This window comes from Orcinus orca, chromosome 1 (assembly GCF_937001465.1).
Source record: "Orcinus orca chromosome 1, mOrcOrc1.1, whole genome shotgun sequence".
NCBI classification, from domain to species: Eukaryota; Metazoa; Chordata; class Mammalia; order Artiodactyla; family Delphinidae; genus Orcinus; species Orcinus orca.
Window position 1 is genome coordinate 20,377,369 of NC_064559.1, and position 21,697 is coordinate 20,399,065.

At 36.0% G+C, this 21,697-nt stretch overlaps 1 long non-coding RNA gene across 2 annotated transcripts in view; it reads left to right on the forward strand.

The window, feature by feature from the left end:
• Positions 1–21,697, forward strand: part of LOC125964201 (uncharacterized) — a 343,736-nt gene that overhangs the window by 65,489 nt on the left and 256,550 nt on the right. The window contains exon 1 of one of the 2 annotated variants that reach the window (XR_007476938.1): positions 17,729–17,783. The exons of the other annotated variant lie outside the window; for it this stretch is intronic. This is a non-coding gene — a long non-coding RNA (uncharacterized LOC125964201). Of the gene's footprint in view, positions 1–17,728; positions 17,784–21,697 lie in introns of those variants that run through there. 2 annotated transcript variants of the gene reach the window in all.

A 21,697-nucleotide genomic window follows, 5' to 3' on the forward strand; every position in this document is an offset into this window, starting at 1 on the left:
CTATGATCAACTAATCTATGACAAAGGAGGCAAGGATATACAATGGGGAAAAGACAGTCTCTTCAATAAGTGATGCTGGGAAAACTGGACAGCTACATGTAAAAGAATGAAATTAGAACACTCCTTAAAACCATACACAAATATAAACTCAAAATGGATTAAAGACCTAAATGTAAGCCTGGACACTATAAAACTCTTAGAGGAAAACATAGGAAGAACACTCTTTGACATAAATCACAGCAAGATCTTTTTTGACCCACCTTCTAGAGAAATGGAAATAAAAACAAATATAAACAAATGGGACCTAATGAAACTTACAAGCTTTTGCACAGCAAAGGAAACTACAAACAAGATGAAAAGACAACCATCAGAATGGGAGAAAATATTTGCAAATGAATCAATGAACAAAGGATTAATCTCCAAAATATATAAACAGCTCATGCAGCTCTATATTAAAAAAACAAACAACCCAATCCAAAAACGGGCAGAAGACCTAAATAGACATTTCTCCAAAGAAGACATACAGATGGCCAAGAAGCACATGAAAATCTGCTCAACATCACTAATTATTAGAGAAATCAAATCAAAACTACAATGAGGTATCACCTCACACCAGTTAGAATGGGCATCATCAGAAAATCTACAAACAAATGCTGGAGAGGGTGTGGAGAAAACGGAACCCTCTTGCACTGTTGGTGGGAATGTAAATTGATACAGCCACTATGGAGATCAGTATGGAGGTTCCTTAAAAAAATAAAAATAAACTTACCATATGACCCAGCAATCCCACTACTGCGCATATACCCAGAGAATACCATCATTCAAAAAGACACATGCACCCCAGTTTTCATTGCAGCACTATTTACAGTAGCCAGGTCATGGACATAACCTAAATGCCCATCGACAGATGAATGGATAAAGAAGATGTGGTACATATACAATGGAATATTACTCAGCCATAAAAAGGAACAAAATTGGGTCATTTGTAGAGACGTGGATGGATCTAGAGACTGTCATACAGGGTGAAGTAAGTCAGAAAGAGAAAAGCAAATATTGTATATTATATATGTGGAATCTAGAAAAATGGTATAGATGAACTAGTTTGCAAGGCAGAAATAGAGACACAGATGTAGAGAACAAACATATTGGCACCAGGGGAGGAAAGTGGCTGGCAGGGGGTGGTGGTGGTGTGATGAATTTGGAGATTGGGATTGACATATATGCACTAATATGTATAAACTAGATAACTAATAAGAACCTGCTATATAAAAAAATAAATAAAATTCAAAAAATAAAATATATGCAGTTTAGGGATAAACTCAATGTTTGCACAATAAAAAAATGTAATAAAGTTATACATCTACAATTATAATAAATAAATAAAAGAGACCCCACAGAGCTCCCTTGTTCCTTCTGCCATGTAAGGGCACCTCAACAAGACACCCATTTTTGAAACAGGATACAGGTCCTCAGCAGACAGTGAATCTATGAGCAACTTTATCTTGCGCTTCTAATCTCCAGAACTGTAAAATATAAATGTTTGTTGTTTAAGCCAACCAGTGTAAGGAGTTTTGTTTTAGCAACCCAAATGGACTAAAGCAGAAATTGGTCTTGAGAAGTGGGATATTGCTGTAACAAATACCTAAAAATGTGGAAGCAGCTTTGGAACTGGGTCGTGGGCTGAGGCTGGAAGAGTTTTGAGGTGATGCTAGAAAAAGCCTACATTGCCATGAAGAGAGCTTTAAAGGTAATTCTGGTGGAGAAAGCCTCAATTTCTTAGAGAATATTTATGTAATCCTGAACACAATATTGATAGAAATAAGAACAGTAAAGTCTTTCTGATGAGGTCTCAGATGGAAATGAGGAACGTGCTATTTGAAACTGAAAGCAAGCCCATCCTTTCTATAAACTGGCAAAGAATTTGGTTGAGTTGTGTTGTGTTTTACTTTTGTGGAAGGTAGAACTTGCAAGCAATGAAATTGGCTATTTAGTTGAAGCTATTTCTAAGCAAGGTGTTGAAGGTCTGGGCTTCGCTCCTCCTGACTGCTCATAGTAAAATACAAGAAGTGAAAAATGACTTAAAGACGGAATAGTTAAGAAAAAGGGAGCAGAATGTAAAAGTTTGGAATAATTTCAGCTTATCCTTATTTGGAAAAGTGGAAACAGTAAGAGTGTGGCCAAGTGACCATTTGATGAGGAAATCTGTATGGGTCAGCCAATGGAAGAATGACCCCAAAGGCAATTCAGAGATGATCAGGGCTGCCACCCGAGTCAGAGGCCCAGAGTGTAAGGACTTGCAAGGCAGAGAAATTTCAAAGGAGGAGTGGCTCCTGGGGCCCATAGATGCACACTGCTCACACATCACCAGGTGTCACCTCACATCGCAGCTCCATTCACCCTCTGGCACCACTCCTCTGCTGTCCCAGATGTGGTTTCGGTAGGCTCCTGTGCAATGCAGGCTAGGTGGCCTCCCCTCCCAAATGCACAGGCAGAACACTTAACAGCTTCCTCTGGGCACCATCTCCATGGATGAGCATAGTGCAGGAGCCAAGGTGGGGTATGTCTGCCTCTGCCTAGATTTCAAAGGATGGGGCCATTGACAGACTGTAGGGACCCAGGAGGAGAACCACTTGGTAGTGCTGTCCCACAAGGTCTTGGAAGTGACTTGCCAAACCAGTGGGCCTTGAAGGCAGAGCATCCAGCCAAAGAGGATCACTCTTGAGATTTAAGATTTATTGTTTGTCCCATTAAGTTTGGGACTTAACCTGGGACTTACCACTTCTTTCTCTCTTTTGGAATGGAAATGTCTATCATATGCCTGTCCCTCAATAGTATGTTGGGAGCACGTAACTTGTTTAGTTTTACAGATTCACAGCTGGACAGCAGTATGCCTCAGGATGAATCATACCTTGAGGCTTACCCATATCTGATTTTGATCAAACTTTAGGCTTTAGACTTTTGAGTTAATGCTGGAATGAGTTAAGACTTTCAGGGCTGTTGGGATGAAATGAATATTTTTTGCATGTGAAAAGGACATGAATTTGGGGGAGCTAGGGCAGAATTCTAGAGACAGAATGTTTGTGTCCTCCCCTAAATTCATATGTTGAAGCCTAATAATGTGATGGTATTTGGAAATGGGCCCTTGGGAGGTGATCAGATCACGAGGGTGGAGATCTCACGAATGAGATTAGTGCCTTTACAAAAGAGGCCCCAGAAAGCTCACTTGCTCCTTCTGCCATTTGAAAACATAATGAAAAGATGGCCATTTATGAACCTGGAGGTGACCCCTCACCAGACACTGAATCTGCCTGTGCCTTAATCTTGGATTTCCAGCCTCTGGAACCATAAGATATAAATTGTTTAAGCTACCCAGTCTGATATTTTTATTATAGCAGCCTGAATGAACTGACATCCTGTTACTCATTCCTCCCAACAATTCACTTAAAAGCAACACAGAATAGCAGTACTTCCTCCTTCTCCACCAGAATCCCAAGCATAACTCATACTACCACTAAAGGAAAAAAGAAAAGATAAGAATAAAAATAAGTTAACAGCATATAAAATTAAGTAGATAAAATATGGCAATTCAAACCATAACCAAATTGATATTTAACTTTTAGTCAACTCAGGTTAATTTAGGTCAATTTAGCTCTCCACTTTTTCCTTCAGAGTACTTGCTCTGTTTCTTTCCTACTTTTTCTCTCTTTGTTTCTGACTCTCTCTCTGCCTTTCTCCCTCTGAATTTGCTCCTCTCTCCTGCCCTCTTTATTCTTTATTTACCAGAAGTAATGATAAGAAACTATGTATTTCAAAATCCTTTCCTGCGGTTTTATTCTGCAAGTCTGCACCAAACTGTTATTGTTTCTATAGGTGGATAGCTTTACTTATTTAGATGTTTGGACAGAAACATAGGTAGGAAATAGATATTCTGCAGTGAAGGGAGTAATGAGGAATATGATTTACCTGGAAAAAAATTTCATCAAATACCTGGACTAGGAAATTTAATGATAAATTTATAATCTATGAGTTATATTGAAGAAAACTCATTTGAGAATTATCAGAATTACCTTTTGACCACTAAAAGTTAGAAAAAAGTTGTAAATCATAACAGTCAGCATTATTGGATCTCTAAGAAATTGCATTAAATCAAGGTTACATATATTAAACATAAAGCATATCCATAACTTATTTATTATAAACCATACATTTCTATTTGTTCACATCACTAAAATATAGATGAGACAGTGAAATGAATTAGTTATGAATCGCTGCCTATAGTTATTGATTTTTCTGTGATTTTTTTTCCTTCAAATTCTGGAGAAAATATCCTTCAATTTCAGGTTAGTCTTGCTGTTATATTCTGCGAATATATATTTGCATTATTAGGTGTTATAGTCTATTAGATGCTTTATATACTCTGAACACCTATTCTAACTTTTAGCTCCAAAGGCCTGTTTTTTCTTTTTGAAGTATAGCTTATCAGTTTAAAAATTAAATATCCTGGTACCTGAAAACTAACATCTGGTCATTAAGAAATCTCAACAAGCTGAGAAGACAAGACCAAAGGGAAGGTAACTCTAAAAATCACATGATGTTATTGATCTCACCTTTGGCGGTGGTGTTATGTTTCTGGCCATATTTGCCTAGTTTAGAGCAACTCTTCCACTTAAAAATCTTGACAAACTGTATATATCTTACGTATGAAGGCAATGGAAATCTACAAAGACAGTGAAAATTGGGGGGCCTACAATCTTGGATTGGAGGAAAGTGCAGAGTTACTATCTGCATGTTGGGGACCACTTTTCCCTTTGAGATGATTACTGATTCAAAACGTGAAAGCAGTAACTATAGGTGCAGAAGCTGAGCAGAGATTTCTGTAGTCTTATGAGACTTTGAGGACCCACTTGAAATGAAAACTTTGTAAATTTTCCAAGCTATTGATTGGGACTTCGAGGTCCACAAGGAATGAAAGGTGAAGCATAAATAGATTACTCAGTCACAAAAGACTAAAATCTGACTTCACATCATCTTAGTCTCCAACTGGGAAAAGTGATACGAGACTGTTACTGTGAAGAGAATAGCTGCCCACCCCAAGGAACCATAAATCTTCTCTAAAGGAAAATGACAACCAGAGCCTCAAATTCTCTTTTATAAATGAAGTCCATAATTCAGTAAAAAGACAACCAGTTTTACAAGAACACAAAACTTTTTTTTGGAAGTATAGCTGATTTACAATATTGTGTTAGTTTCAGGTGTACAGCAGAGTGATTCAGTTATATATATATATATTTTTTTTCAGATTATTTTCCAACTCTTTTAAAAGATAAAAAATTCCAAATATGAAATGATAGGAGATATTTTAAAAAGGAGTTTTCAGACATAGACTTTAAAATGACTACAACAAATAAATCTAAGGATAGATGAGACAACAAAGAAAATAGCAGAAATTACAAAGGAGAAGCAAGTAAGAACTCTTAAAAAGCCTAATATTTTTGAGTGCGATAGATTGAACAGCAAGTTAAGAGATAATGAACTGAAAATAGTTGTAAGATATTTAGACTGAAAAATAGAGAGGCAATTGGATGGAAAATACATAAGAGATCACATGGGTTATATAGAACAAAACGAAAAGACTAACCAGAATGTAAATACCATTGCACAAGAGAAGAGTTAAAGTAGGATAGAATCAATCTTTGGCGAGATTACAAGGAAGAAATTTTGAAATGGGTATAAGAAATCAAGTCATATATTAAGCAGGATACACATATACATGTAAAGAATGCCACACTTAACTCCATAAAAGAAAAACTGCTGAAAGCTAAGATATGAGTAGGTTTAAGTCTTCCATATTTGTCTTTTACATGTGTCCCATCTAATTTTTCTACCTTTGTTTCTTCATTGCTGCCTTTTGTATTAATTACATTTTTCATTTTTGAAAATGTATTTTAGGGTTTTGTTTTTAGGCTTTACTATAAGCATTCTTACTTTATTACAGAATTCCATGAGCTAATTTTATACCATTTTACCTGTGAAATAGAAGTCTTATGAGTCTATTTCCATTGACCCTAGCTTATTATCTTTACTACTGTTGACCTTTATTTACTCTTTTATGTGTTATCTAGTGTATTATGTAGTTGCTTTAGTGGCAACTACAAAGTGAGGTATTTGTCAATACTTCTCACTCTGTAATAGTTAAGTAAATCCCCAGTGGGGAACAATAGATATATATTCCAAGAAGAAAGGAGTCTGTTTCTACAAGACGTTAGTTTGGCTAACTTAAAAATGGAAAAAAAAATTCATAGAAAACTCTGAATAGTTTTATTATTTTTGATAAGCAGTCAATTTTATTTTAAAGAAGTTCAAAAACAAGAAAAACAGACTATACATTTATGACATATTTGCCACTCCTCATTCTCTTTATTCCTTTGTGTTCATTTCTTTTTTTTTTTAACAGCTTTATGAAGTATAATTGCTTTACAATGTTCTGTTAGTTTCTGCTGTATAATAAAGTGAATCAGCTATATGTATACATATATCCCCATATCCCCTCCCTCTTGCGTCTCCCTCCCACCCTCCCTATCCCACCCCTCTAGGTGGACACAAAGCACCGAGATGATCTCCCTGTGCTATGCCGCTGCTTCCAACTAGCTGTCTATTTTACGTTTGGTAGTGTATATATGTCAATTCCACTCTCTCACTTCATCCCAGCTTACCCTTCACCCTCCTTGGGTCCTCAAGTCCATTCTTTACATCTACGTCTTTATTTCTGTACTGCCCCTAGGTTCTTCATAACCATTTTTTTTTTTTTAGACTCCATATATATGTGTTAGCATATGGTATTTGATTTTCTCTTTCTGACTTACTTCACTCTGTATGACAGACTCTAGGTCCATCCACCTCATTACAAATAACAAAATTTCATTTCTTTTTATGGCTGAGTAATATTCCATTGTATATATGTGCCACATTTTCTATATCCATTAATCTGTCAATGGGCACTTAGTTTGCTTCCATGTCCTGGCTATTGTAAATAGAGCTGCAATGAACATTGTGGTACATGACTCTTTTTGAATTATGGTTTTCTCGGGCTATATGCCCAGGAGTGGGATTGCTGGTCATATGGTAGTTCTATTTTTAGTTTTTTAAGGAATCTCCATACTCTTCTCCATAGTGGCTGTATCACTTTACATTCCCACCAACAATGCAAGAGGGTTCCGTTTTCTCCACACCCTCTCGAGCATTTATTGTTTGTAGATTTTTTGATGATGGCCATTCTGACTGGTGTGAGGTGATACCTCACTGTAGTTTTGATTTGCATTTCTCTAATGATTAGTGATGTTGAGCATCCTTTCATGTGTTCATTGGCAATCTGTATATCTTCTTTGGAGAAATGTCTATTTAGATCTTCTGCCCACTTTTGGATTGGGTTTTTTTGTTTCTTTGATATTGAGCTGCATGAGCTGCTTGTAAATTTTGGAGATTAATCCTTTGTCAGTTGCTTCATTTGCAAATATTTTCTCTCATTCTGAGGGTTGTCTGTCCATCTTGTTTATGGTTTTCTTTGCTGTGCAAAAGCTTTTAAGTTTCATTAGGTCCCATTTGTTTGTTTTTATTTCCATTTCTCCAGGAGGTGGGTCAAAAAGGGTCTTGCTGTGATTTATGTCATAGAGTGTTCTGCCTATGTCTTCCGCTAAGAGTTTTATAGTGTCTGGCCTTACATTTAGGCCTTTAATCCATTTTGAGATTATTATTGTGTATGGTGTTAGGAAGTGTTCTAATTTCATTCTTTTACATGTAGCTGTCCAGTTTTCCCAGCACCACTTATTGAAGAGTCTGTCTTTTATCCATTATATATTCTCACCTCCTTTATCAAAGATAAGGTGGCCATATGTGCGTGAATTTATCTCTGGGCTTTCTATCCTATTCCACTGATCTATATTTCTTTTTTTTTTTTTTTGCCAGTACCATACTGTCTTGATTACTGTAGCTTTGTAGTGTAGTCTGAAGTCAGGGAGCCTGATTACTCTAGCTCCTTTTTTCCTTCTCAAGATTGCTTTGGCTATTAGGGCTCTTTTGTGTTCCCATACAAATTGTGAAATTTTTTGTTCTAGTTCTGTGAAAAATGCCATTGGTAGTTTGATAGGCATTGCACTGAATCTGTAGATTGCTTTGGGTAGTATAGTCACTTTCACAGTGTTGATTCTTCCAATCCAAGGACATGGTATTTCTCTCCATCTGTTTCTATCATCTTTAATTTCTTTCATCAGTGTCTTATAGTTTTCTGCGTATAGATCTTTTGTTTCCTTAGGTAGGTTTATTCCTAGGTATTTTATTCTTTTGGTTGCAGTGGTGAATGGTAGTATTCCCTTAATTTTCTTTCAGATTTTTCATCATTAGTGTATAGGAATGCAGGAGATTTCTGTGCATTAATTTTGTATCCTGCTACTTTACCAAATTCATTGATTAGCTCTAGTAGTTTTCTGGTAGCATCTTTAGGACTCTCTATGTATAATATCATGTCATCTGCAAACAATGACAGTTTTACTTCTTTTCCGATTTCGATTCCTTTTATTTCTTTTTCTTCTCTGATTTCTGTTGCTAAAACTTCCAAATATTCCAAATGATTAATAATAGTGGTGAGAGTGGGCAACCTTGTCTTGTTCCTGATCTTAGTGGAAATGGTTTCAGTTTTTCACCATTGAGAGTGAAGTTGGCTGTGGGTTTGTCATCTATGGCCTTTATTATGTTGAGGTTAGTTCCCTCTATGCCTACTTTCTGGAGGGTTTTATCATAAATGGGTGTTGAATTTTTTGGAAATATTTTTCTGCATCTATTGAGATAATCATATGGTTTTTCTCCTTCAGTTTGTTAATATGGTGTATCATATTGATTGATTTGCATATATTGAAGAATCCTTGCATTCCTGGGATAAACCACACTTGATCATGGTGTATGATCTTTTTAATGTGCTGTTGGATTCTGTTTGCTAGTATTTTGTTGAGGATTTTTGAATCTGTTCATCAGTGATATTGGCCTGTAGTTTTCTTTTTTGGTGACATCCTTGTCTGGTTTTGGTATAAGGGTGATGGTGGCCTCGTAGAATGAGTTTAGGAGTGTTCTTCCCTCTGCTACATTTGGAAGAGTTTGAGAAGAATAGGTGTTAGCTTTTCTCTAAATGTTTGATAGAATTCACCTCTGAAGCCATCTGGTCCTGGGCTTTTATCTGTTGCAAGATTTTTAATCACAGTTTCAATTTCAGTGCTTGTGATTAATCTGTTTATATTTTCTGTTTCTTCCTGGTTCAGTCTCGGAAGGTTGTGCTTTTCTAAGAATTTGTCCATTTCTTCCAGGTTGTCCATTTTATTGGCATATAGTTGCTTGTAGTAATCTCTCATTATCCTTTGTATTTCTGCAGTGTTACTTCTTTTTCATTTCTAATTCTGTTGATATGAGTCTTTTCCCTTTTTTTCTTGATGAGTCTGGCTAATGGTTTATCAATTTCTTTTACCTTCTCAAAGTACCAGCGTTTAGTTTTATTGATCTTTGCTGTTGTTTCGATCATTTCTTCTTCATTTGTTTCTGATCTGATCTTTATTATTTCTATCCTTCTGCTAACTTTGGGGTTTTTTTGGTTCTTCTTTCTCTAATTGCTTTAGGTGTAAGGTTAGTTTTTTTATGTGAGATGTTTCTTATTTCTTGAGGTAGGATTGTATTGCTATAAACTTCCCTCTTAGAACTGCTTTTGCTGCATCCCATAGGTTTTGGTTTGTCATGTTTTCACTGTCATTTGTTTCTAGGTATTTTTTTGATTTCCTCTTTGATTTCTTCAGTGATCTCTTGGTTATTTAATAGTGTATTGTTTGGCATCCATGCATTTGTATTTTTTTACATTTTTTTTCCTGCAATTTATATAGAGTCTCATAGCATTGTGATCAGAAAAGATACCTGATACAATATCAATTTTCTTAAATGTACCAAGGCTTGATTTGTGACCCAAGATATGATCTATCCTGGAGAATATTCCTTGAGCACTTGAGAAGAAAGTGTATTCTGTTGTTTTTGAATGGAATGTCCTGTAAATATCAATTAGGTCCATCTTTAATATGTCATTTAAAGCTTACATTTCCTTATTTATTTTCATTTTGGATGATCTGTCCATTAGTGAAAGTGGGGTGTTAAAGTTCCCTACTATGATTGTGTTACTGTCGATTTCCCCTTTTATGGCTGTTAGTATTTGCTTTATGTATGGAGGTGCTCCTATGTTGGGTGCATAAATATTTACAATTGTTATATCTTCTTCTTGGGTTGATCCATTGATCATTATGTAGTGTCCTTCTTTGTCTCTTGTAATAGTCTTTATTTTAAAGTCTATTTTGTCTGATATGAGAATTGCTACTCCAGCTTTCTTTTGATTTCCGTTTGCATGGAATATGTTTTTCCATCTCCTCACTTTCAGTCTGTATATGTCCCTAGCTCTGAAGTGGGTCTCTTGTAGACAGCATATATACAGGTGTTGTTTTTGTATCCATTCAGCCAGTCTGTGTCTTTTTGTTGGAGCATTTAATCCATTTACATTTAAGGTAGTTTTCAATATGTATGTTCCTATTACCATTTTCTTAATTGTTTTGAATTTTTTATTGTAGGTCTTTTCCTTGTCTTGTGCTGCTTGCCTAGAGAAATTCCTTTAGCATTTTTCAAAGCTGGTTTGGTGGTGCTGAATTCTTTTAGTTTTTGATTGTCTGTAAAGGTTTTAATTTTTCTGTCAAATCTGAATGAGATCCTTGCTGGGTAGAGTAATCTTGGTTGTAGGTTTTTCCCTTTCATCACTTTAAATATGTCCTGTCACTCCCTTCTGGCTTGCCGAGTGTCTGCTGAAAGATCAGGTGTTAACCTTCTAGGGATTCCCTTGTATGTGATTTGTTGCTTTCCCTTGCTGCTTTTAATATCTTTCTTTGTCTTTAATTTTTGATAGTTTGATTGATATGTGTCTTGGCATTTTTCTCCTTAGATTTATCATCCATGGGAGTCTCTGTGCTTCCTGGACTTGATTGACTATTTCCTTTCCCATATTAGGGAAGTTTTCAATTACAATCTCTTCAAATATTTTCTCTTTCCCTTTATATTTCTCTTTTTCTTCTGGGAATCCTATAATTCGAATGTTGGTGCATTTAATGTTGTCTGTTAGGTCTCTGAGACTGTCCTCAAGTCTTTTCATTCTTTTTTCTTTATTCTGCTTTGTGGTAGTTATTTCTACTATTTTATCTTGCAGGTCATTTATCCATTTTTCTGCCTCAGTTATTCTGTTATTGATTCCTTCTAGAGAATTTTTAATTACATTTCTTGTGTTGTTCATCATTGTTTGTTTGCTCTTTAGTTCTTCTAGGTTCTTGCTAAACATTTCTTGTATTTTCTACATTCTATTTCCAAGATTTTGGATCATGTTTGCTATCATTACTCTGAATATTTTTCAAGTAGACTGCCTATTTCCTCTTCATTTGTTTGCTCTGGTAGGTTTTTACTTTGCTTCTTCATCTGCTGCATATTTCCCTGTCTTTTCATTTTGTTTAACTTACTGTGCTTGGGGTCTCCTTTTTGCAGCCTGCAGGTTCATAGTTCCTGTTGTTCTTGGTGTCTGCCTCCAGTGGGTAAGGTTGGTTTAGTGGGTTGTGTAGGCTTCCTGCTGGAGGGGGCTGGTGCCTGTGTTCTGGTGGATGAGGCTGGATCTTGTCTTTCTGGTGGGTAGGACTGCCTATGGTGGGTTTTTTTATTTTGATTTTAGGTAGCCTCTCTGCTAATGGGTGGGGTTGTTTTCCTGTCTTGCCAGTTGTTTGGCATGGGGTGTCCAGCACGTTAGCTTGCTGGTCGTTGAGTGGAGATGGGTCTTAGCATTCAGACGGAGATCTCTGGGAGTGCTCTCACTGATTGATATTATGTGGAGCCGGGCGGTCGCTGGTGGTCCAGTGTCCTGAACTCAGCTCTCCCACCTCAGAGTCTCAGGCCTGACTCCCGGCCAGAGCACCAAGACCCTGTCAGCCACATGGCTTACATGTAAATGTATTAAATTCTCCATTCCAAAGGCACAGGGTGGCCGGCCTTTTGTGCTCTGCTTGGTCCTCCAGCCAGGCGTTGTCCTCCGGACCTTGTTGATATGGAGAGCCTGATTTGGATCCAGGTCCACCTGCATTCCCTAGCATCTAAAAGAAGCAGCTGTCACCCCCATCTTCCCCTATCCCCTCTGCAACTCAGGATCCTCGAGCGCCCAAGGCTCCGCCCCTCATGCTGCTACATGTGCTCATTTCTATACTGAATTTTTTTTCTGTTCACTCATTATGTTCATCTTTTTCAAGAGCTAAATATATTTTTCTTAAAAGTTCTGATAGTATTTTAGGTTTGCAGGCCAAATAGTCTATATCACTACTACTCAATTCTGCTATTTTTGGGCAAATGCAGTACTAAACAAATGCAAATTATTAGTTTTAACTATTTTCCAGTACAGCTTTATAAAAATAGGTGGCTAGCTTGTGGGCCATAATTTGCTGACTCCAATCTTTTAGATGACATCTTTGAGCATATTCATCATTGGTGTTTTCAAGTTTGTAACTGCTAATGCTGATGTCCATGTCATATCTGGATCTATTTCTATTGACTATTATTCTTCTGCTGCTATGGATCACATATTTGTTCTCCCTCCCCTGTCACATATATTGTTTTCTTTTTTAAAAAGTTGTATGTTTGTTCTTGTAGATACTATGTTACTGAAAGTTGAGATTTTCTTGTCTTTCATTAAAGAGTGTTGAATTTTGTTTTGGAAGGCAGGTAACTTGCTGGCAAACTACCTTTATCCTCTTGAGGCTCGTATTTTAGCTTTGTTAGTGAGGGTATACAGAGCTCTTACTCTAGGGCTAGGGGGGTGCTACTGCTAATGAAGTCCTTTTGGGGGACTTTAACTCACTGTCTGTCCTGTTTAGTTTGTTTTTTCCACTCTAGCTTGTGCACACCTCTCTTTCTCAGTACAGTGTTGCTTGTTGTAACTCTGTGGAAGCCTAGATACCCAGTATTTGTTGTGTGCCAAGTCTTGCTGAATCCCACCTTGGGCACACACAGCTGAGTATTCATCCAATAAATTTTTTTAAGGTAATAGGTGTTTATTAAAGCTTTTTTTCACCCAGAGGCAGTTAAAACTTATACTTTACAACTCAGCCTAGTACAAAAAGGGAGGACAGCTTAGGTAGAAACTGTGCTCCATTGACAAAAGGACTGAGACAGACAAGGTCTGCAGAGGAGCCACCCCAGGGGCCCAGTATCTCTCCTTTTCTGAGGGCAGGAGCAGCAGCGGAGTGGGAAGCCGGGCAGTCCCCACCCCTGGCACTGCCCAATGTACAGGCTTCTCCAGGGGAGGCAGTGCCCTTAGGAACGGCCCTCAGTGGTGTGTGTCCATCCTGCAGCCTGGGTGCACTTCCTGCTCACTCTGCTCCCCACTTCCCCCACGAGTTGCTGAGGCTGAACCCCCATGGCCATTATCTTAGCTTCGTCTATGTTCCCAACAAACTGCAAAAGAGGTGGCTGGCCAATGAACCATCATTTACGAACCGCTTCTCTAGAGCATAAAATGTTATGACTCAACGTTTCCATCCTTCCTAAAGTGTGATCAAATCCTGGTATTACTGTATATTAAAAATGCTATTTGGGGTAAGCTATTTAAGTTTTCCCATACATAAAACAGCTTATCATAGAAGAGCCTCATAAGGTTGTTGTAAGAATTAAATTAGGTAATTCACGTAGTACAGTCCCTGGTAGTGACAAATAGCAAAAATAAATAATACTAACCATTATTATTTCTATCATTTATCGTTATGTTGTTATTTTTATTATGCTTTTACTATTATTCATATTTTATCTCTGACATAGGAAAAATATAGTGCTATATTAACTTAGGAATGCCTCAGAACCTTTTTTGGCATGTGGGTGGGGGTAGCGGGGGCTTCCCTTCAATAGCACGGTGTTTAAATTCATATTTAAGGTGGGAAATTTCACTTAATGTCACAAAAATACCATTTTCCTTTTTCTATCTTAACTTCCTATTAGTCCACTATAAGTTTAACTTTGGAAAGTTTGATTCATTTTATAAATTATAGGTTGTTAGCTTCTCCTCTTTAACTCAGAATGACTATATTAATATGATTAATACTGTAATGTTTCAGGCAAACATAATCATACTTTTTTTCCATTCACTCTAAAATTTATTGATCTACAGTGACCAAAAAGTGACTACACATTATCCTTGTCTTTGTAATATTTTCCACTAGGATGGAAACTGTATTGAGTAACCTTCTATGCTTAATAAGCTTTTTAAGCCCTTACCAAGTATAAATGGCTAATTAATTCCATAAAATATAACAATGTGTTTTACACCGAAGGAACTTGCCATTACCAACTCCAGCACTGAATAAAAATCACGAAGGCAATATAGAATAATTCACAAAGTCAAGAAGTCCCTCAGTCAAAACACATGTAAATTAGCTTATAAATATGCTCACACAAATAAAAACTTTTACTTAGTTGGACAACTTAATTTAAGACTATACCCCGTGTCAAAATCATATTCTGTCATAAATATGAGTTCTAAATAATACAGTAAGCTCCTCCTGAGAGTTTTGAGATATTCTACTGTAGTCTAATTTGAATGAAAAAACTTCACTTAAAATCAAGCAGAAGAATATGATGGATTAACTCACCTTTAAACTATACATAAATATCTCTCAACCTGGAATATCAGTCTGGAGATATATGAATAATCATTCAGTTTCACAGATATTTAGGACTCAAATTTTCAATATGAATTCAGATCAGATAATTCAGCTCTGACACATGTGAACTGAATTTATTAGACAATTCTGTTTCCATTCAGGTGTATACTTTAGTGTAAACATCTAATTATGTATTTCTACAGCATCAATATGGTTCAGTTAGTTATTTATAGAGTTTCTCTCTCTCTTAATATATATAATATGATATACACATTCACATACATATATAAATATACATATTTATATCCATATTATACATTATATTATAGTCATATAATAGATATATATCATAACTTACATATCTATATTCATTTTATACATGATATATATACATATATATATACATTATATATTATACATATCTATATTAGATGCATAAGTTAATACAGCTAATAGATATATTGATGTTTATCATATAAATATAAATATATAGAGAAAGAGAGAGAATTTAATAAACATTGTTCAAAGCAAAGGCAGTTCAGACAAACAATATTTCCACAGTTACAGCAGTTAGATGGTTAAAATCTAATAGAGACTTTTTCTTGATTTATGATTTTATAGATTAATAATTTAACCTAAAATACATTTCTTTGGAATAATATTAATTACTACTATTGCTTTAAGAAATAGTAGGCGAATCAAGGTAAGAACTTGAAGAGGTGTCAATAATCCCTCCCAAAAAGGAACTAAATAAACCAAGTAGTTTTATGGGCAAGAAAAAATACTGCTTTCAAGGTCTAGATTATTTCCATGCTCTATAAACTCTTTCTGAACATATCATAATAGAGAGTGTTCATAAAAAGTCTTTAATTAGTCTACTTTTCATAAAACATCATAAGCAAAATTAAACAATATACAGTAAACTCTGAATCAGTATTTATAAAGTTTTGGAAAGGAGAAAGTGTTAATGTTGTTAATTTATAAAATACAATCATGTTAACCACCTTGAAAAGTTAAAGGATAATTATATGAGGTTTAGTATTGAATTTGGAAAAGAACGTATCCAGAGAGAAATCATATAAAAATTACAATCACAGATAATTGAGCTGAAAAAATAAAATTACAACATATCTTCTTTTGATTATCTGAACATTTAAAATTAAATATGCATAGCATATAATAGGGCGGAGAAATGCATATCCTTATGCTATCCTAGATCTAAATTGTTATATATTTTTTTAATGACTTGTTTTAAAAAATTAATTAATTTAATTAATTTATTTATTGGCTGCATTGGGTCTTCATTGCTGGGCGTGGGCTTCTCCCTAATTGCGGCAAGCTACTCCTTGTTACAGTGCGTGGACTTCTCATTGCAGTGGTGTCTCTTGTTGTGGAGCACAGGCTCTAGGTGTACGGGCTTCAGCAGTTGTGGCACGTGGGCTCAGTAGTTGTGGCTAGCAGGCTCTAGAGCAGATGCTCAGTAGTTGTGGCACACGGGCTTAGTTGCTCTGCGGCATGTGGGCTCTTCCCAGTCCAGGGCTCGAACCTGGGTCGCCTGCATTGGCAGGTGGATTCTTAACCACTGCACCACCAGGGAAGCCCGAAATTGTTATATGTTTTTTTGATAACTGTCAATAGTTATCAAAAGTCCGTTAACTAATCTTATAGGAATACTCTATGTCCTATTTCTTAAAATATATTTCAAAAGCAGAATTCAAGAGAAATGTCCAAATGTATATATGAGGATGATACTGCAATGATATTCATATATATAAAAATATATAATATCTAAATATCTAATAATGATATGATGATGATCACAATGATTATAAGAGCTAATGTTTATTGTATTCTTGCTATATACTAAGCATTAAATATTATCTCATTTAAACTTTAAAACAATCCCATCTTATATAGTTATTTTTTATAAGAATCTGAGAATCAGAAAGCTAAAACAATTTGCTCTGTAATATTTAATAGGAAAGTTATGAGGATGTATATTAAAACCAAATTGATCTCATTAACCATTTGCATTGCATCACAATAAAATGTTAGTTAATATAGTGATTACATATTTTCTAAAAATTGTATGTGATACCATACAGCCTTTAAAACTAAGAAGACTATATAATAATTTGGAAAAATTCTTACAGTATATTATTAGTATATTACAAACTTATAAAAACATATTAAGTTGAATATATTGCATAACTGTATAATCTTATTTCTGTCTGAATTTATGGCAGCTCTGCAATGCATACATGAGTTGTGCACGCCTGAGTGTGTGTGTATAGGGGGATGCATGGGGGAAGGAGAAAGAGAGAGAGAGATCAGCAAAATAAAATCTGCACATCCCTGCCCTTGTGGAACTTACATTCATGTGGGGAAAATAGACATTTATAGAAACTAATATATTTAGAATATTCATTTTTGCATTCATGTAAGTGACAGGCAACAGTAAAACAAGGTAAGGGGGAAAAAGTGTGACCTAAGGAGTTGGCATTTTATGTAAAATGGTCAGTAAAGACCTTTGGGATAAGAGTTGTCAGGATGATTAGGGTGGTCTGGGTGAAAATGGTGGTTGGAGAAGGTCTTTGTGATAAAGGGTCATTTGTGACCTTGAAGAAGTGAGATAATGTCTTGAGAGTATCTAGGGAAGATCATCTCAAGAAGAGATAACAAGTTCAAAGTCCCAGTGATTGAAGTCTGATTGATAGGTTCAAACACTGCCAAGAAGCTATTGTACCTGGAGGGTAAGGAATGAAAGAACAAAAAAGGAGCCCTATATGAGGTAGGTCATGAGGGCTTTGTGGACCATTTTTGTGAATGTGGAACTTACTTTGAAATAAGCTGCCTTTGATGGCTGTCAAACAAAAAGTCATGTGCTGACACATATCTAAAGTCTTAGTTCTCTCTCTCTCTCTTTTTTTTTTTAATGGCTGCGCCATAGGGCTTGCAGGATCTTAGTTCCCTAACCAGGGATTGAACCTGGGCCATGGCAGTAAAAGTGCCGAATCCTAACCACTGGGCCGCCAGGTAACTCCCATAAAGTCTTAGTTCTTAACAATTAAATCAATTATGATGTTAATAATTTATACCCAAAAACTCTGATCATATTCATGCCAAAGTATTTTATGAAATAAAATTATACACATTTTGAAAGGAAAATTCATTTTATTAATTTTACAGATGAGCTCTGATTTGTGAGTAAACAGAATAAATTTTATGTCTTTGATTAATTTTTTCCCACTTTTCAAGTTATGTGTATTAGGTTGGAAATTCCACTTAATGTTATAAATATACTACTAATACTTTTGGATGCAGCTTCAGATTACAAATATGAAATGCCTTTTATCTAGAATAATTATGATTCAAATATTAAGAAACATGGATATGTGACATTATGAGAAGCAAAACAATTTTAGTAAAGTCACTTTTTCCTTTTTTTCTTACCATTTTTACTTTTTTACCTTTTTATCTTAAACAATGAGCTACTCAGTATTCTCTTTCCCAGTGTGTGGAATTTTTTCATTGTTGTGAGGGCATTAATTCAGATATTCATTATGTTTTTTAATCTTTTCTTAAAGGCTTAAGTTTTTAAATTAAGACTTTGTTTCTTAGAGAAATTTTAGTTTTAGAGAAAAATTGAACAGAAAGTGCAGAGTTCTCATTTACCCCTTCCCACTACAGACAGTTTCCCCTATTAATGGCCTCTTGAATTTGTGTGGTATATTTGTTACAGCTGATAAACCAATACTGACACAATGTCATTAGCCAAAGTCTATAGTTTATAGTAGGGTCACTCTTTTTGTTGTATATTTCATGGGTTTTGACAAATACATAATGGCATATACTGATATTACAATAACATACAGAAGAGTTTCACTGTCCTGAAAATCCCTTTGCTCCACTTATTCATCCCTTTCTTCCTTCTATCCATCACCCCCATGACTACTGATCTCTCTATTGTCTCCATAATTTTTTTCTTTTTTTTGCGGTACGCAGACCTCTCACTGTTGTGGCCTCTCCCGTTGCGGAGCACGGGCTCCGGACATGCAGGCTCAGCGGCCATGGCTCACGGGCCCAGCTGCTCCGCGGCACATGGGATCTTCCCAGACCGGGGCACGAACCAGCGTCCCCTGCATCGACAGGCGGACTCTCAACCAGTGCGCCACCAGGGAAGCCCCCTGTCTCCATAATTTTACCTTTCAGAATATAATATAGTTGGAATCCTTTGGTACATAGCCTTCTCTGATTGGCTTCTTTCACTTAACCATATGCATTTAAGTTTCCTCCATTTCTTTTCATGGCGTGGGAGGCTCATTGTTTCATATCACTGAATAATACTCCATTGCATGGACGTACCACAGTTTGTTTATCCATTCACCTACTAAAGGGCATCCTGGTTGCTTGCAAGTTTGGCAGCTATGAATAAAGCTTTTGTAAACATCTATGTGCAGAATTTTGTGTGGACATAAGTTTTAAACTCCTTTGAGTAAATACCAAGGAGTGTAATTGCTGGATCATATGGTAAGAATATATTTAGTTTTACAAGAAATGACCAAACCGTTTTCCACAGTGTCTATACCACTTTGTGTTCCTGCCGGCAGTCAATCAGAGTTCCTTTTGCTTCACATCCCCACCAAAGTTTGTCGTTGTCAGTGTTTTAGATTAGCCATTCTAATAGGTGTGTAGTGGTTTTTCATTGTTGTTTTAATATACAATTAACAATATAATATTCATTATATTTTTAAACGTCTGCTTTGGTGTCACCAATTCTGGAATTTAATGATATAGAACTCCATGGAATGTCCTTCCTCATTTTGGTGGGAAGAGAGAGATCAAGAAACTAGAAAATAATTAATATAATGTGATGCTATATATTCTAATATAGTGAAATATCTAAGACTTCATAACATATGATATAATCTAAACAATGACAAGTACAATAAAGAAATTAAGTCTGGGACGGGGAAAACAAGTGAATAGATCTGTGGGGGATTCTCTATAGTTCAAAAGAAAGGGAATGTGATAGTGGTGCGGGCTATAGAGCATCAGCTGCAGAGTTGATAAATGTTTATAATTTCAAAGACTGGCTTAGATATGTGGTATGAGAAAGAGATAAATCAAGAGCCAATCCTAGATTTTTGGACGTGTGGTGCTGCTATTTACTGACATGGGAAAGACTAGATAAACGGGATGAGGAAAAGCTGAAAGCAAGTTTCTTTTGCAATATGTTAAGGTTCTGTAAAGATTAAAAATTCAGCCAAAAGTCACAAAAACTGCTCATAAATTTAATCATTTCTCATTTTTCTCATACAGTCTACCACTGTTACTGAAGTAACAAGACTAGAACACAGTCTTACTGTAGAAATTCAAATTATTTCACTGCTTGGGAAGAACAGAGGGATAAAGGAGTTGAAAACTGTCTCCTCATCTACTTATTCATATCCCTTGGCAAGAGTGGTTTAGTATCCAGATGCTTGAGAGGAAAAGAGAAAAGGAGGGAAAAAAACGAAAAGTCCTCCAGCATATTTGAGACCTGAAGATGCAATAACACATTTTCATCTTTGCATTCCAAACTATTTCTCTTATAACGGCTCATTCACACTGTTTAAACACAGATGTCTCTTCAGTGAAAACTCTCCCTGTACTGTGTTTAACGTAGTTATATATTTTCTGCCCCAATTTAATTCCTCTCTACCTCTGATTTACATTTTAACAAGCTCATTCTGGCAGTTGCTGCTGGAGAATAGATTGGAGTTCCAAGAGTGAATGCATGGACTCACCCTGGAGGCTGCTGCAGTGGCTGTGAAATAAATACCAGAAAATGGTTCAATTTAACGATGACACTGCAAAAGTGGAGAGATTCAGTACCGTTGGTGATCATTTGGGCACAGGTGGTAAAGACAGGAAGGAATAAAAGACTCCCAGAGTTTTGACTTTGAGAAACTGGATAGATGGGAGAAACCTTTATAGACACATTGAATTTAAAGAATCTCTACAAGATGGAAATTGTCACTCCTTTAATTGGCCTTTGACATTTCAGAGAACACACTGAAAGCCCTTTTGGAAAAAACCAACCAGTATCTTGAAATGCGATTGGTATTTAAAAAACAGTTTTCATGGGTTATTTCTTTGTATTTTTATTTATCTCTATAAACATCTTTTGGCAAAGAGAAATTAACATATTACATAGGTGTCTATATTAGTTGTTCATAGCTTTCGGGTTTCTTAAAAATTTCTCTGTGGAGAGATTGTAAAAATATTATGTATGGGCTTCCCTGGTGGTGCAGTGGTTGGGAGTCCGCCTGCCGATGCAGGGGACACGGGTTCGTGCCCCAGTCTGGGAAGATCCCACATGCCGCGGAGCGGGTGGGCCCGTGAGCCATGGCCGCTGAGCCTGCGCGTCCGAAGCCTGTGCTCCGCAACGGGAGGCCACAACAGTGAGAGGCCCGCATACCACAAAAAAAAAAAAAAAAAAAAAAAAAATGTATGTTCTCTTTTGCCATTTTAATAGTTTTCATTTCTTATTTTGACTTTTAATTCAGCTTACATTAATTTTATATAGTGTGTGAAAGGATACTGATCAATTTTGTCTTCAGAATGGTTGTCACTTATGTGAGAACTATCTATTAACTAATGATATAGATTTTAATGGGTTAATGCCTTATACCAGCTGGATGTTATCTTGAAAGGAACATCTACAAGTTATATCAGATAACATCCAGCTGGTTTTCTGGAGATGAGACCTTATGGGTCTTACAGATAGTTGAAGTGGTCACATGTTTATTTTAGGGACAGGCATTTCTGATACATGTGTTCATACACTATTACAGATTAGTGATGTTTTTAAGAAATTTAATGTTGAAACATATACTGAAACACATACAGCATAAATATGTTAGAAAAAGGTATAAGAATACATTAGTGGTACATATCTTATATTT